The sequence below is a fragment of the Tupaia chinensis genome, unplaced genomic scaffold, assembly GCF_000334495.1.
Source record: "Tupaia chinensis unplaced genomic scaffold, TupChi_1.0 Scaffold000046_3, whole genome shotgun sequence".
NCBI classification, from domain to species: Eukaryota; Metazoa; Chordata; class Mammalia; order Scandentia; family Tupaiidae; genus Tupaia; species Tupaia belangeri.
The window spans coordinates 4149910-4167348 of record NW_006159504.1 but is presented as its reverse complement, the minus strand read 5'-3'; the positions used below and the strand labels follow the sequence as shown (position 1 = coordinate 4167348).

Genomic DNA, 17439 nt, shown 5'->3' with positions numbered 1-17439 from the left:
AACAAATAAAAATACAAATGTCTTTGAAAGCTGATATTTGGACTGTTGGAATGACAGAGTTTATATTTTAAAACAGTGTTATATTGAAGACAATACTCCAGGTCAATATATATTTGATAATATACTCTACTAAATCAACAACACACACCTCGGAAATTATCCTAAGAGAAGATCTTGACACATAATTGTGGCTGGTTGAGTGAAGGCTGCTTTAGTTAGCTCTGTTACGCAAAAGACTTGCTCCTGCTTACCTTGATGTTTCTGCCACCTTCTCAGTCCAGCTTACTCTGTTACCTGATTAGGGATGTCAGTTTTGTGTCACTTCCTTCAGGGAACGCTTGCTGTGCCTCAGATGAGGTGCCCCTTTCATGTGCTGTCTCAGGACCCTTACTCTATTATCTATGATCTCTTAGCCTCACTTCTTCATTGGACTATCAGCTCCATGAAGGCTGGGAATGTGCCTAATTTGCTCTCATACATGGCACCTGCTCATCACATGACACACAGGAAATTAATTAACATTCCCTGAAGTAACAAATGCGTCAGATTGCAGGTCGCTTCTTTGATACGGATGATTCTTGACAAGTCCAGTCAAACTCAAGGTTCTCAAGAGATCGGTTGGACCCCACTGCCAAATGGGGTCAGGAATATATTTCCTATGAATTAGTTGACTTGAAAGACAAAAGGTGTAGTGTTGGTTTGTGACAATGACAGCAAAACTTTTCCTAAGCAACGCCATTGTCAAGAGCATCCCCCAATCCCTACAGGATCCAAACATACATCTGTGCTCTCCCAGGAGTTCAGCTTGAGGGATCTTACTTGTATTAGCATATGTGACCAATAGGCAATTAATTTGATTTTGCACCTGCTTCAGATCGCCTCAGGGCATTACCAGTTACCCCAGGAATCAATTTCCTTAAAGTATGACTTTCATAGCATAGGCTTGCCTCTCAAAATGCCACGCACAGTTCCAAGAACAAAAGTCGCATATCCCTTAAGCATTATAAAAGCACTTGTCTCAGACGCAGGGGCAGGGGGCCAAGTAGGACATCACCGTGATTATTTTAGCCAACATTTTTCATAGTTAACATCAACCAGAACATGGGCTTAACACTTTACAGACATCATCTCACTTCGGTCTCGATGATTCTATCAGTTTGGTACCATCGTTATGCACATTTTACAGGCAAGAAAACAGGAGCACAGAGAATTTAGGAACCTTTCCAGGGTCAGTATTTAATAAGCACAGAGTTAAATGTGAAACCGTCAGGCACAGCAGCCAAGCTCTGGCCTACTTCTTCCACCACAAACACTGAGTTTCATTTCAACCACATGTCAATATCATAAAGAGTATAACCACAAGGGAAGAAGTATCCTTCATGTAATTCATGTTGGGGGATTCTGAATCTTACTCATCACTAACGCCCTTAAACCTGGCCCATCTTAGGAATGAGATAAGCATTTGTGGATGGATGGAGGACAGCTCTGTGAATGGGACGTCATGACTCCCTGACCTTCAACATTACTCTCAGTCACTCCAACCCAACTCGCCCAATGAAAAAACACAAAGTGATAGACCGCACATTTTTATTTTCTCCTTGGCCCTTGGCATGTAATTTTAAATTTTAATTAGCATCCATGATTTTAAAAGTGGGATACTTTACATAGAAGTCTGGTTTTCTTGATTCTCATGAAAAACTAGAAGAGTTGGCAACCTTTGTCTGAATTCTCTACTGGTGACAGCCAAGGTGAGCTATGCGGCTTTCTTTAGATGGGCACATACTCTTTTTGCTTCAATCTTCACTATGCCCTATTGTCTTTAAATCGGCAGAGAGACCCTTAATGGTAAGGCCATTTATTGTCTTCACCTGACATCCTCACCAATTGATGTTATTTACCGATCCCTGTAGGCACACAGAGAGCTCAGATATAGAGCAATGAAGATTTCTGACCAGAGTAAGTCTTCCATGATGTCAAAGAGTCACAGAAAGCAGCATCCAAAGTTGGGCATGGTGGCATGTGCCTATAGTTCAGCTAAGCAGGACCCTGGAAAAAAATTAATACTAAGTGGAATCAATGCCAAATCTGGAATTTGCATGCACTCCAAGGGGTTGATTCCTCACTTTTGGGGAATTCAGTCTTTCTCTCTTTCTTTCTTCTTTCTCTCTTCTTTCTTTCCCTTTCTTTCTTTTTTTCAGAGTGGCCCTCACTATGTTACCCAGGCTGGCTTTGAATTTATGATCCTCCTGCCTCAGCCTCCTGAGTACCTGGGATGACAGGCACATGCCGCTGCGTCAGGCTGTTTTGATTGTCTTCTGTACTGGCATGCGTATTTATTTTATCCTGTTCACACTCTCAGCCCCTCTCACTATCTTGATTGTCCTACCCTGAGGTTGGTGATTATTAGATGCAGACATCCAGTCCTGATCTGGTTGACCTTCTAGCTATTGTATGTTTCTTCCTTGACATTTCAACTCTGAGTCTTGGCAACACCTCCAATATAGTAAATCCAGAACTAAAAGTGAGTTTCTGTAATCTCTTCCCCAAGTCTACATCTGTTGGGGCAAGTTCTGCTATTTGTTCAGACCAAAAACCTGGGTGGGGCCAGGATTTTCTCCCCTCATATCATTACTTTCAATCCCTAAGATCTCACGGCTGTGTCTCCTAAATAGCCTGTCCTCTCTTCTTCATTTCCCGGGCCACTTCTCGGTTTAGGGCTCATAATTCTCAGCTGATCCTCAGTAACAGCTGTTCACTCTGTCCAATGTTTCTTCAGGGTCACTCTGCACAGAAACATCAGAGTGATCAAGCTAAAAATGAAATGCAATTGAATAACATCAATTACTTAAAACTCATCAATGGCTTTCCTTCTTCCCTCAACTAACATAGAAGCTCAGGGTCAGCATCCCCATCCCTACTCCACTTTTTTTTTGGGGGGGGGAGGGTTCTTTTTTTTTTTTTTTTGCTACAGGGCACGTGCGCTCACCAGACAGACAGAGAGAGACAGAGAGATAGAAAGCAAGAAATCACCCCCCAGGGGGGATGGCCACACTGCAATCCCTTCTCCTCCATTCTCCTCTCGGGATCTTGGGCACGCACGCACACGCACCCGGCATGAGTTTAATCCACCGGGTCCGGGACGCAAACTGCGGTCGACTATGTGGGAGTTCAGCGACATAGCCATTACGCTAACTGCTGGTCCCCCCTACTCCACTTTTAGTACTGGGTTTCTATCACATTTGACTTCCCTCTCAGTTCCTCCACAACACCGAGCTGCTTTAAGTTCCCTGGGTAAATAATAAATAATTGATTGGAACTATCTCTGGGGGTGATATAAGCCTTAGAGACATTTGTAAGGAAGGCATTTATTCACCAACAAAAGTGGAAGTCTCTAATCGTGTTGAAAAGAACTTGATTCGTCAAAGTTAAAGATGAACAACTGCACAGTTTATTTTGATTCAGCAATACTAGTTCAATTCTTTTGTCCCTTCTTTCTTTGCTTGGCTGATTGTTACTCAATATTTAAGACTCTACTCAGGTGCGTTCTCTTGAAAGCCTTTCCTAAAAGTCATTGTATCTCCTATCCACTATGACTCTCTCACACAGATACACTGGATGGTTTGGGACTCTTTTTTGGGGGGAAAGGTTTTTTTGCTATAGGGCGCGTGCGCTCGCCAAACAGACAGAGACAGAGAGACAGAAAGCGAGAAATCACCCCCAGGGGGGATGGTCACGCCGCAATCCCTTCTCCTCCATTCTCCTCTCGGGATCTTGGGCACACATGGCACACGCACCCCACATGAGTTTAAGCCACTGGGTCCGAGACTCGAACCCCGGTCGACTACGTGGGAGTCCAGCGACATAGCCATTACGCTAACTGCTGGTCCCGGTTTGGGATTCTTAATGTATATTCCTCTAAGGTTCTAGCCATCCATTTGTCATAGAACTTAATTAACCATATTTTAATTATCTTTTTATATTCATATCTATCTCTCTTTTTGAACCTATTTAAGAATAAAAAATATGTATTATTCTTAGATCTCCAGAACCAAGCACAGAGTTGTTCACAACTACTGACTGAAAGAATGAGTATATAAGCAAGCAAATGATTATACCAGAAATTTACACGTGAATCAGACACTAAAAATAGAGTTTGATATTTAGGAAAAATTAAACTGGAAGCAACTCAACCACCAATTTGAAATCAGGTGTCACTTTTGCCTCCATCAATCATAAAACCATTTTTTTGCTATAGGGCGCGTGCGCTCGCCAAACAGACAGAGACAGAGAGACAGAAAGCGAGAAATCACCCCCAGGGGGGATGGTCACGCCGCAATCCCTTCTCCTCCATTCTCCTCTCGGGATCTTGGGCACACATGGCACACGCACCCCACATGAGTTTAAGCCACTGGGTCCGAGACTCGAACCCCGGTCGACTACGTGGGAGTCCAGCGACATAGCCATTACGCTAACTGCTGGTCCCGGTTTGGGATTCTTAATGTATATTCCTCTAAGGTTCTAGCCATCCATTTGTCATAGAACTTAATTAACCATATTTTAATTATCTTTTTATATTCATATCTATCTCTCTTTTTGAACCTATTTAAGAATAAAAAATATGTATTATTCTTAGATCTCCAGAACCAAGCACAGAGTTGTTCACAACTACTGACTGAAAGAATGAGTATATAAGCAAGCAAATGATTATACCAGAAATTTACACGTGAATCAGACACTAAAAATAGAGTTTGATATTTAGGAAAAATTAAACTGGAAGCAACTCAACCACCAATTTGAAATCAGGTGTCACTTTTGCCTCCATCAATCATAAAACCAACCCAAACAGTGCTAAAAATTTGAGCAGTTGAATATATTTTCCCTTCATCCAAATGCTTTAGTATTTGTAGACAAAGACGTAGTGTACCTCTATAATAGAAATAAATTGATTTTTAAGTATTGACTGACTTTCTGTAAATTCTTAGATGATGTAATAACAGTTATGGAGCAATGATTTCCTACCACTGCCCATAGTTACTGTTCACAGTAAATTATTTACCAGAATTTCCAGGTAGTAAAAGCAAATTAGATCAGTGTTTATACACACACACACACACACACACATATATATATATATAAATATGTAAAGTATGGTAATTGTTAGTAAAGGTCTTTTAGATTATTACTGTAATACTATATTATGCATTCATATAAATGTATATTTGGATAATAGTAGCATTATTAATTCTGATGTTTGACAGTTTTCTTAAAATACATATAAACAATGCTTCATTGTACATAGAATAGTCTTCCAATGACTGGAAGAGGCGTTCCCCAAGTCAAAGCATATGAAATGATTGTTACCAGAATGGTTAAACAATAAAAGAATAAGTTAGCTTTAATGTATCTAAATTTAGGATTGAGCAAGCATATCCAAGTTGATGCATTTTTATGGCATTAAGTACAATCAATTCGTAATTAAAACTTTGGTTACTGGCAATGCAAGGGGAATAAAGTTTCACTATTTCCCTGAAAATATAAATGATAGAAAGGACTATTTGTCATACACATTCTGGATAAAAAGCTCTGTGCACTTGTCCAAATTTAATTTTAGAAAGACCAGTACTCCTACATGAAATAGTGGAGTTTCTTATTTCAAGAACAAATGTCTTACTTTCAAAAAGTCTCTGCCTGCCTCATGGTTGTATCGGTCTAGACATGTCAGTGGTTTATTTGTTCAACAAAGTTTTTGTAAGCCTTTAGTTGGTGTTTAAAGTCCATGTGGGCAAAAAAGAGGTGTGGTCCCACTGTTTCATGGCTTATAGTCATTACCCCAATCTGCCCAAGAGCTGACTGAAGACAATGCTGAACTTGGCTTCTTGTGATGGGGCTCCTACAAGCAGTCTCGAAGTATAGATGGTCATTGTGTGAACTAACTACTGCGAGAAAAGGAATGTCCTTAACTCAGTCTCTGGAAACTGGAAGCAGCCTTTAACTTCCTGCGCCTTTATAGAGGCACAGAAAGATGAAATCTGCATACATGTTCTTGTCCCTACAGTCAAGTAAAACTGAAAATCCAGGACAGAATATATAAATCAACAAAAGGTCTGAAAGGTGTAGAGATAAGCCAGCCGCGATAGGGGTCTTTGGTACCCAATGAACAGCACAGCTGTTCCATAAGTTCCCTTTTTGCCTCAAATGTTTAGACCTAAGTCTGGCAATAATGCCAATAGGCACAAACAGAAAAAGTTTCCAAAAAGCATGCTCTCTTTAGCCAAAGAACCAGAAAAAAGACATACTCAGAGGTGTCACTCTGGACCATCCAAAGATGATCTGTGAAAGGGGTCATTTGTTTATGTCTAATTTAAATGACAAGCCAGATAGAGAAGAATGATAACTGGTTTATGAGAGAACACACATACAAAAGTGAAGAATTGACCAATACAGAGTCTCACAAGCAAAAGACAAATATGTGAAAGGAAGAAAGAAAGGAGGGCACCTTGAATACACTCGTGCTAATAATGAACCAAAGTCCGTGTGTCACAGGAGGAATCCTCCACTTGGCCCAGATCAGTCCCCTGGAAGTAGCACTCAGAAAGGTTTGAAATGCCACTAAGTCACCAGCAATGAGGTCAAAGGCTGTTCACTGTGATGGAGTCTCCACCTGCCACTGTCTTATGGAGAGATACTCACTCAGGATAGTCCCTGCAAGATGTATCTCAAGAGTTCCAGAGGCTCCCAAAGACATATTATCTCAGCTTCCAGATGTCGCTTGTGAAGAAAAGAGTCCTGGATCCCACCAGCAGCTTGTCTGGCTCAGTTACAGCAAGTATACAGCAGACAGGACACAGTGACATTTATACACCCAAAGCAAAGTTCTGCTGTCAAAGCATTCAAAATGAAACTAGACTGGCAAGACAAAATTACGTATATTTTTAGATTCAGTGAAAATCACAACACATAAAATACACATCATCATTATAATAAGGCAGAAAGCTCTTAGTCATCACTCTAGCCAAAGCCCACAGGAAAAGCCTGAGGTCCCACCCATACTCACCCAGCAGGACTTAGTGGAGCTGGGATTCCAGCCTAGTTAGCTGAAACAAGTTGCTCCAACCCTGTCGGGGTGGTGTTAGAGAAGGAGCTGGATGGTTATCCTCACCAAGTAGTAATGAGGCCCCTCTCCTACCTCCTCTTCATGTCCATACAGAGAGCCTGGACTTCCACCCCAATCTAGTAGTAACAAGGCACCCCTTTCACTTCAAGGTAAATCCAGCAAAACCAGTACAGGACTTCTATGCCAAAGGTTACAAAGCACTGCTGAAAAAAATAAAAGAAAATCTAAATAAATGAAAATACATACCAGGTTCATTAGCTTTCATTCTCAACATGATAAGGATGTCAATTTTTCCCACATAGATACAGATTTAATACAATTCTAATTGAAATCTCAGCCATGTTGTTTCTACATAAAGGCAAAATTCTTCTAATATTTATTTAGAAAGGCAAGGGAAGTAGAGTAGTTCAAATAATTCTGATAGAGAAGGGTAGAGTGAGAGGAATTGGTCTTCCAGTGTTGATATTTATTAGACATTTATAAATAAAGGGGGCCAGGAGAGGGCCCAGTGGTGGGATGTAATGCTCTGTGGGGAGATCTCACATGGGAATGTTCTGGTCTTGCGTCCTTGGACCTTCTGAACTCTCTGGGCATGTGCACACTTATAATGTGGAGCATTCTTGTGCAAGGGCTGCCATGGCACAGCATTGCAGACTGGACCTCTTAAACAAGTGAAGTGTATCTTATCATGGTTCTGGAGACTGGAAGTCTGAGATCAAAGTGCCCATAGAGCTAGTTTCTTCTGCTGCCTCTCCCATTGTCTTGTAGACGGCCATCTTCTTCCAGTGTCACTACATGGTCTTCCCTCTGAACAGTCACATTGGATTGAGGCTCACTCTAATGACCTCATTTTAGCTTATCTACCTTTTTAAAGACCCTATCTTCAAATATAATTACCTTCTGAATTACTGGGTGTCAGGTCTCCACCACATGAATTGAGGTAGAGGGTCAAAAAGGAAGGACAAAATTCAGTTCAATTCAGCTTATAACATGTTATCATGGGGAGGACCTGAGCAAGGGGTACATGGGCCCTTTTAATATGTCTTACAGCTGCATACGAATCTACAATGATCTTAACATGAGAAGCTTAATTTAAAAAATATTTGTAAAGGAGTTTGATGAATAATATGTCTAATGTAGTAGAAATGGCTGGGCCTTGATTAAGCAGAGAAGTAATTAGAATATGCTCACACTGAAGTTTAGTCTATTCCCTGAGATAAAGTGAAATGTTATTAGAAGAGAGAAAGAACATCTAAGTGTTGCCGTTTGCTGTATACATAGAAGACAGCATTTCAGTGATTTTAATGGACAGCATTTCTTTAATCCCCCATACACCATTAGACCGTGTAACTCTGTGTACAGTATAGATTGAATGTGAATTCTCTTCAAGTTAAAAGGATCTCAAAATCAAAGTTCAAAATGCTCTTAAATGACTGTATTTATTAATATCAATAACTACAACTAGAGATCAATTACCTTGGCCTGCTGAGAGTTCAGGAATGTAGGTTCTTCTTTAGCTTGCAAACTCTTCATGTTGTTGCTGTTACTCTGAGCATGAAGTGTGCATGCATATGTCTAGGCTGTCAAAAGAATTCCTTTGTTAGTGTTTAGCAAAAGCACCCGTTACGTAGACCGTGTGCATACCTTCACGATGTCTCTGTGTCCTTGAGTCCAAACACTCCATGCAGTAATCTGAAATCATACACTGCACTTGATGGCATAAACAGCTTCTGTATTAATTTTTTGTTATTGTATACTACCTTGTTTATATTTTGCCTTAACTATCTATCTTGTTGAAGAAGCTAACGACTACTTAAGGAACACTCCTTATTACCAAATAAGTTTCATTTCTTGCAGTTGCTCAGCCAAACTATTCTCACATCTGACTCTCCATGGGCTGGAGAGTTCATCTAATCATGCCTGCATCATATTAGGGCTGTAGTATTTAGCTCTTTCTGTGTTTAAAATGTCATTTCTTGGTTGTAAGGGCTAAATTTTATTCAGGAAGAGGCTCATTCATTACAACCTAAACATTGACTTGTGTGTGGTGGTGAGTGACAGGGACAAGAAGATTATCTAGCTGCCTTTGCAAAGTGTAGTGTTTAAGAGCACAGGTTCTGAAGCCAAACGGAGCGGGTGGAATCCTGACTCCTCCATTCATTAGCTGTGTAATGTTGGGCAACTATTTAACCTTAACCTCTCTGCACCTCAGTTTCCTCAGCTGTAAAATTAGGACAATTATAACATCTGCTTCTTGGGGCTTTTGAGAACTAAGTATTTGTAAAGTTCTGAAGTAGTACCTGAAGCAAATTATTTCTGGTTCCGGGTAAGGGCATACATTTTGCCCCATGCTTTGTAAACCACCTACTCCTTATTTATTCTGGGAGTGCAAGTTGGTGGTTTCCAGTTAAAAAAAGGCAGATGGGGAGGTGGAGGGTGGGCATTTCATTGGTATTGGCAGAAAGCTTCCCTGTAGCTAAGTGGTGGGCAGTTGAACACATATATGCATGCTGCTTTGTGAATATGAGAGGATTCTGGGGGAAGGGGTTCTGAGGTTCTCAGAAAATTCCATTTATCAGAGGAATTTTATTAGTTATATCCTTACTGTTCCCATTTCTTTCAGAGTGTTCCTGTCTAAATGTCTCCTTCGACTTTACTTCCACTAACTTTTTCAAGAAAAGTCCAAACTTGACACTAAATATAAGCTCTTTGTGTCCTTGAATTCATCTCCTTTCTCATGTCAGAGAAAAGTAAAATCATGAAATGTGCATTTCAATTTGGGACTTTCTGTGCCCACTCAAGACTTCTCTGAATAAGGTAGAGTTTTATCCACTTCGGACCTTGGCTAAGCATGCCCTGACCTCTACATTTAACCTTCAAGGAGACAAATGGCTCTTATAGTGTACTGTAAATGTTTTAAATTTGAAATTCAAAACCATTTTTTAAGTTTCTTTCTTTCTTCCATGAGAGAGAGAGGGCTACCTTCAACAAGGTCTTCTTACGACTCACCTCTCAACTTTAGCCAACCCCAGATCATAGATGCACACAAGCATCCAGAATGTTCAGGGACATGAACCCAGAACTTCTGCATGTGGGTCAGCCTTGCAGAGTGTGGCATTACTGCCGTACCACTGACTGGCCCCCTTAAACACAAAAATTCTAAGTATATACGATACTTTCCTCAAGTAGGAGTGTTTTTTTTTTCCCCCAACTGGAGAATTATTTTTCTCCAGTGAATATATTGATACAAAGATATGCAAAAGAAGAAAATATCTAGATATTCAAATACAATTAGTTTATCATTTCTTATAAGTTAACAAGTTCTGCCTTGGAATTAAAACACCAAAGAAGGGAATTTCTTTTCATTAACGACATAAAGTGCTAGTGAATCTATGTAGACATCACTAAACAATGGCATTACACATAGAATCAAGTTCCTTTATCATAATTGTGGTTGAACAAAGGTTAATACAGGAACGGACCATAAAAGCAAAGCATTAACTCAAGACTCTATTTTTTATACTCTAGTTTGTTTGACTTAAGTGAAGTTCTTCCTTTTCATGGGTCTACCACTGGTCATTTGTAAGTAAAGAGTAGTTTGAATTTCTGTGAATCTAAATTTCCCCTAAAGAAAAAGTCATTTTTCTCCCCAAGAGAAAAACAGTCCTCAAACAAATGAAGCCTTTGGAAAGAAAAGTATAATCCAAAGGACTGAAGAAGAGAGAAGGAAATGGTCAATACATATTTGTTACAAAATAATGGGAAGGTGCAGAGCAAGAATCCAGTTCTTTGAATAATCAGCTATTAGGCGAGAAAAATTGAGTTCAAGATCATGTGCTTCACTTTTTATTTCAAAAAGTTTACTTGTAAGGTGGCCCCACAGCACAGGAGTGAAGTGCAGTGTGTGAGGAGCTGGATTCCCACAGCTGAGAGCAGCTCAGATCCCTTGGAAGAAGCACGTCAGGCTCATGTGCTTATGTGCCCAGAATCCTGATGGGAAAGAAAAATATAGGAAGAAGAATTGTGGCATTGCCATTCCCCATCATGTGTGTGTGTGTGTGTGTGTGTGTGTGTGTGGTGACTGCACGTGCCCTCTGATTTAAAAAAAAAATCATGTGAAATATGATTTCTTCTGAATAACTTAGGTAAATTTAACAGTGGCCCACAATATAAACCCACAGTGTATGTTCTCTCTGTTCTCTAAAACATGTAAGCTAATTGAATCAGCTCTGAAGGGACTCTTCCTGTCTTTGTAGATTCAAACAAGTTCTTACCAATGGAAAATAATTAGAAGCAGCCTTAAAATATTTCATGAAAGAATTTAGCAGTTTGAAAACCTTCACATTGGTTGTTTTTGCCTGATGCTAAGCATATACTGTGTGTGTGTATCCATTGTGTGTGTATACACACACACACGTATATACACACACAAACGGCAATCAAGACTTCAGATATTAGTTAATTGGATGAAACCCAGTTGTAGTATACAAGCCAGATTGGAAATGAGATTCCATCATGGGATTGGTGATGTGGAGACAAAAGCTACACCTCATTAACATGCACAGAATAAACAGTCCTAAGATTTTAGTCCTATCGTTATTATTCATCATACAATGTTTGCAAACAGAGTCCCCTGTGGATATGTTGGACTTCTGTGTGTAAATCTGTTAATGGTAATGGGATTTCCACCCACTCAGTGCAAGGAAGATTAAGTCCACTGTGTTTCTACTTTACTGCTTTTTTATTTGTTCAGTGAATAAATAATTTTTTTCTAAAATTCTGTGCACATTTACACTGTGCCTGCTCCTTTCCCCAGAGCCACCGTTGCCTGTGTTCAAAGACTGTATGGGGGCACACACAAACGGCTCACCCTTTCCTGATCTGCAGCCCGCTGTATACCTCCTTATCCCACCAAACCAACAATGCCTGGGCGTGAGGCTTCCTATGCAGACCCACACATGTTTACAGACTTCTAGAAGTCTATGTTCATGTTTTTGAAAACAGCACAGCACCCCCTCAAGCGCGCACACACACACACACACATACTGGAAGTCATACTTGATCACAACACATTCCCGTCTGGCTTCCAGAGTGGCCTCAATCCAGCATTGGCATCAGCTGCCCAGGGTTTTCAGAAGATACACGGGCTTTACCTGAGTTAAAACATTCTGTCTGGAGGCCAGAAGGTAGCATGGGGATTAAGGCCCTGGTTTTCCACATGACCAACCATAGTTCAAGTCCTGGACCCAGCAGCTTGAAATGCATACCAGACATGAATGTGTGTGTGCCCAGGATGCTGAGGTGAGAATGGAGAAGGGATTGTGATGTTGCCATCCTTCAGGGTATGAGTTCTCACAATCTCTCACTCGATCTCTCTCTCTATCTCTTGCTGGAGAATTGCACACACCCAATGGCAAAAACCTAAACAAATAAACAAACAAATTCTGTCTGTTTCTATGCTAATGTGCAATGGGACTTCAAATAAAGTGAAAAAAATAGTTAAAGCTGAGTTCATTTTGATGCCAGACATTTTGAAATGCATGTATAGTCTTTTCATGATGCATGCTTCTCCCGAGCTTTGGGAAGATCCCTCATACTAGTATGATAACCCAGTAAGTAGGCTTAGTTTGAATTATTCTCATTATTACACATCCTGACCTAGACCAGAGGAGGGGTCGCCTCCCTTAGAACTGAGTACAATGGAGAAAAGCGTTCAGGAGGGGGAGAAAGGAGGCAAATCTAAAGCTTGGGGCATTGCTCAGACCCTGCAGGGGCTTAAAGGGCAGGGCACGGAGCAGCCTAAGCCCCAGCACCTGACAGCCCCAGAAGGAAACAAACTGCAAGGCACATTCTGCCCAGGCCATAGTTTGCCTGCAGCTGGATGGACAGGCACCCCAACTTTCCAACATGTCCAAATGTGTACCTAGGAGAAGAAAGCTGCCCCCGACTCCTTTCAACCGACCTTCAAGGATTTCTGGAAATCCTCAAGTCTTTCCAGAAAGACTGGAAAGACCCGAAACTCTGCAAAATTTTCTCAACATAGAGCTGCCCCAAGCAATTTACCTTGATGCAAATCACTTTTCAATACAGCATTATTTTTCTCAAATGCTATGTATTTATCAAGCGCACCATTTTCCCTGTAAATGCACATCTATTCTCTCCCTATGTTGATCTTAATGTACAAGCCACTTTATAGACCGGATTTTTTAATGAACCACATAATGTAGTCAATCAAAAACATGTTTCTTTTTAAGACAAATGAACAAGTTCTTGATTCTCACAGAATGCCTAGGTGCTTTACTTCATGGTGATTCTATTTTTAATGACGATATTCAACCAGCCGAAATTTAACCCTAGCCAGCCCTCCATTGCAGCAGCCCGTTAAGAAATGAGGATGTCGCTAATGGTACAGCTCTGCTAAGAATAGTCCACAGATGTGCTTTTAAGTAAGGAGGGATTTAAAAATAAGTGTATTTGACAAGTTGCTGATCAGAGCCTATATTTACCACAGCCAGATTAGAATGATATTGCACAGAAGTTGAAGTTTATCCTGGAAAATTCCTGGGATATGTTCGGGTTTGACCGAAGAAGTCATTATCCATTATCTTGGAAAGATATCTTGGCTTCTTTGAGCCACACTGGTTTTTGTTTGTTTGTTTGTTCTCAATAACTCAAAGAATTCTTTTCTGTCCATGGTATTTTGACTTCCAACCTCTTATGTTGACAGTTTATTGGCAAGACCATGCTTTTGGAATGGCTGAGTGGTATGTCCCTGTGAAAAGAGAGCCTGGGACCAGCAATTGGTGTAATGGCTAGGTCGCTGGACTCCCATGTAGTCAACCACAGTTCAAGTCCCGGACCCACCCAGTGGCTTAAATTCACGCCAGGTGCGTGTGCATGCGTGCCCAAGATCCCAAGAGGAGAATGAAGGAGAAGGGATTGCAGTGTGGCCATCCCCCTTGGGGGTGATTTCTCATTTTCTGTCTCTCTGTCTCTCTCTGTCTTTCTGGCGAGTGCACGTGCCCTATGGCAAAAACCTCTCCAATAAAAAAGAGTGAGAGAGAGAACGTCGTTGGTACCAGGCACTGGTCTCAGGGTGCTACCCCACAAATCACTTCTCTTCTGAGACCCTCCACTTCCCTCTCTGCAAAGGGAATGTGTTGGGCCTGATTATGTCTATGGATCTTTCTAGCTTCAAGGGTTGATTAATGCCAATATGAAGGATCTCCAGAGAGTTCATGGAAAATATGTATTTTGAGAAAATAAGGGCTTTGAAATATTTTTGCACCAAATCAAACTTGTCCTTTAATTTCATTTTTCCATAAACTTTTTGAAGTTCTCTTGTTCCATGAAGGTCTGGCTTCTTCTATGCCTGAACCCAGGATCTGTGCACTCTGAGAGGCACACACTACACACACACACACACACACACACACACACACAGCCCAACACTCAGCAGTTATCATTACTTTCACTGCTAGTTCTGCCCTACCCAATTTTCTAAACCAGGAGAAGAAATCTATGTTATAAAAGCTATGGATGGCCATTTCTGTAAAGAATCAGCATAGAGATTGAATATACATAAATTTAAAAAAAAACACTATTTGAAGGGGAGCTAGCAGGTACCATTGTGGTTAAGGCACTGGACTCCCACGTAGCCAACCATGGTTCAAGAATCAGACCCAGCAACTTGAAACTCATGCTGGGTGCATATGCATGCATGCCCAAGATCCTAAGAGGAGAACAGAGAAGAAGGGATTGTGGCTTGGCCATCCTTCCAGAGGATGGGTTCCTGCTTTCTGTCTCTCTGGTGAACACACTAACCCTATAGCAAAAATCACTCAGAAAAAAAATTTTTTTCAATGTTTTTGTTATGGAAGAAACTTGTGCATGAGAGTATTTTTTTCTGAAGTTTCCCGAATTTTTATTATTTCATAGATTGCCATTTTTTTAGGATTTCTGCAGGAGTATGACCAAAATAAGATAGTTACAATCCACTTTAAATCAGTTTCCAATTCGGACAGCACATGTTGGGGTGTTCTTCAAGTACAATCCCTTTGTTTTCACATTTTTGTTTCCTGGTGAATTCTGATGAAGGTTGGGTTGATTACTTTCCAGACTGTACCTTCTAGCTTTCCCCCTAAACCATACTTTGACCATGGAATTTTCTCAAGAGACAAATCTTCAAGCCAATTCCCTGTTCAGAGTAGTTGGCTTAGTAGAGGGAGTTCTAATTTGATTTTGAAAATCCTTAAGCTTCTCCAGGGTGGTTTTATTTTTTGTTACTCACATCATGATGCAGGATAGAAGCACATCTTTACGGTCCCTTTATGGTCTGTATGACCCCAGATCCTCTTAGGTCTCTCATGCTGTCTACGGCTTGCTGTGGTGACACTGTGTCAGACAGATATAGGAGACAAGCGGCTACAAGACAAGATCTCCCAAGTCCTCCATGACAGTGTATTAGGGATTTTCAGTTATTTTTAATGCAGATTGCAAGCTCCTCCATTATTTCAAAGCAGCTGGCTGTGTCAGGAGTCCCTCCATCTGGGATTGGATGAGGATGAGTCATAATTCCATACTGCTGGTAGAGGTTCAAGAGATTTGGGACTCTATATTTTGACAGTTCCCCTCTGGCGCAGAAAACAAATATGTCTTATATACCATAGTTCTTTAGTTCTTCTGTGTCTTTTTGGATATTTCTTCTCACATCTTTAAATTTGCAACCTGGAAGAATACATAAACCAAGATACTGAGAACAATTCACTTGTGACAGAGGTAGCCGTGATATCTGAATTGGAGTTTGTTCATCTTCAACAGGCTCTTCTTCATCTGATGAGTCTAACTCACTTGCTTGTATTGAAATAGGTGACTTCATCGCTGGCCGCCCTACGTCATGACCAGTGCTGCCCAGCACCGGCATCTCAGCCTGCATGAGGGTATTCATAAAAGAATTATAAAAATCAAACTGAATCAAAAGGTGATTTTAGCAAACACCTTTTCTATATGAAGGGGAGAGGTTTCCAGCCCAAATCAGATTTAAAATTCACGTGTAATTTGTGAATCAGGGTTAAGTGGCAATGTAGCTATTAGGCTAGGGCTTTTGACCTACTATCAAGGGTTTACAGCATGAATCCAAAGCTTCCCTTATTGAGATTAAGGTCCTGGCTTGTCTACATGGTCAATCTAACCTCGTGTTTAAACATCCCACCAGTCTCCCAAAGTCATGTGGATCTGAGAATGTGAATGACATGAGGAAGAGGAACACACACTTGTTGAGTACCCACGGTGGGGCCCACACAATGCTGGCTACATACTGTCTCAGCGTTATTTACTGGGAAGCAGTTCTACACACACACTAGGAAAGAAACAGGCTCTGAAATCAGGCAGCCAAGGTCAAACCCACCCATGCTACATGATAGTTGTGAATGTAGGCAGGCTAGTTAATCCATCTATGCTCCAAGTTTCTCATTTACAAAATGGGGATTTTAAATGCGACCCATGGGGCCAGATGGTGGCACAGCAGTAACAACGCTCAGTAATAATGTTCTCACATGTAAAGGGCCTGGGTGTGTGCCATGAGGCCTCACTGTGCACACCAGCAAGTGTGTGCCCATGATCAGGACCAGGTAAGGCTGGGGTGGATCACAGCGTGAAGGCCATATTGGGGGAACATCTCTCTCTCTCCCTCTCTCTCTCTCTCTCTCTCTCTCTCTCTCTCCTCTCTCTCTATTTACTTATAAAGAAAAAAACTTTAAAATAAAATAAGTAAATACTACCTCTTCTTGGGATTTTTAGGAGGATTAAACAAAATAATGCCACACTGTGTTTAAAGCAAGACCTGGCACCCAAGGAAAGTCAGTCCATGACAGATCTACACTCGCCAAAGTCCATGCTCTAGTAAGAATCGTGTTGCCTATGACCTACCCATGGGCTACCAACACCAGGAATGAGGAACTTAGAGACAGGAACGCTGTGAGTTATGAAAGCAGAGAATCAGTAGCAGGAATAGTCATAGGATCTCCTTGACAGAAATGAGGAAAAGGCAGAAACAAGATGAAGCAGATTCAAACTGAATAGGCTCTGGGGGTTGCCAGGAGAGAAGACGTGATAGCTCAAGAGGCTGCCAGAGTGAGAGGCAGAATCCCTGTGACTCAGTGAGTGTGTCTCTAGGGACATGTGGCCGAATGAAAAAAGTTAACTGAGCCTAAACCCAGTTCAAAGGGGAGCACCTAGAGCGATGCTCAGAAAGAGGCTTGCAGGGAGTGCTGACTCAGACAGAGCGATTACTCAGACAGGCTCCTCCAGCCAGGAGCTGAGTTCGG

At 41.1% G+C, this 17439-nt stretch overlaps 1 protein-coding gene and 1 pseudogene across 1 annotated transcript in view; one reads left to right on the top strand and one right to left on the bottom strand.

Moving 5' to 3' along the window:
• Positions 1 to 17439, top strand: part of XKR4 (XK related 4) — a 537397-nt gene that overhangs the window by 445853 nt on the left and 74105 nt on the right.
• LOC102468228 (cyclin-dependent kinase inhibitor 3 pseudogene) lies at positions 15432 to 15992 on the bottom strand (annotated as a pseudogene).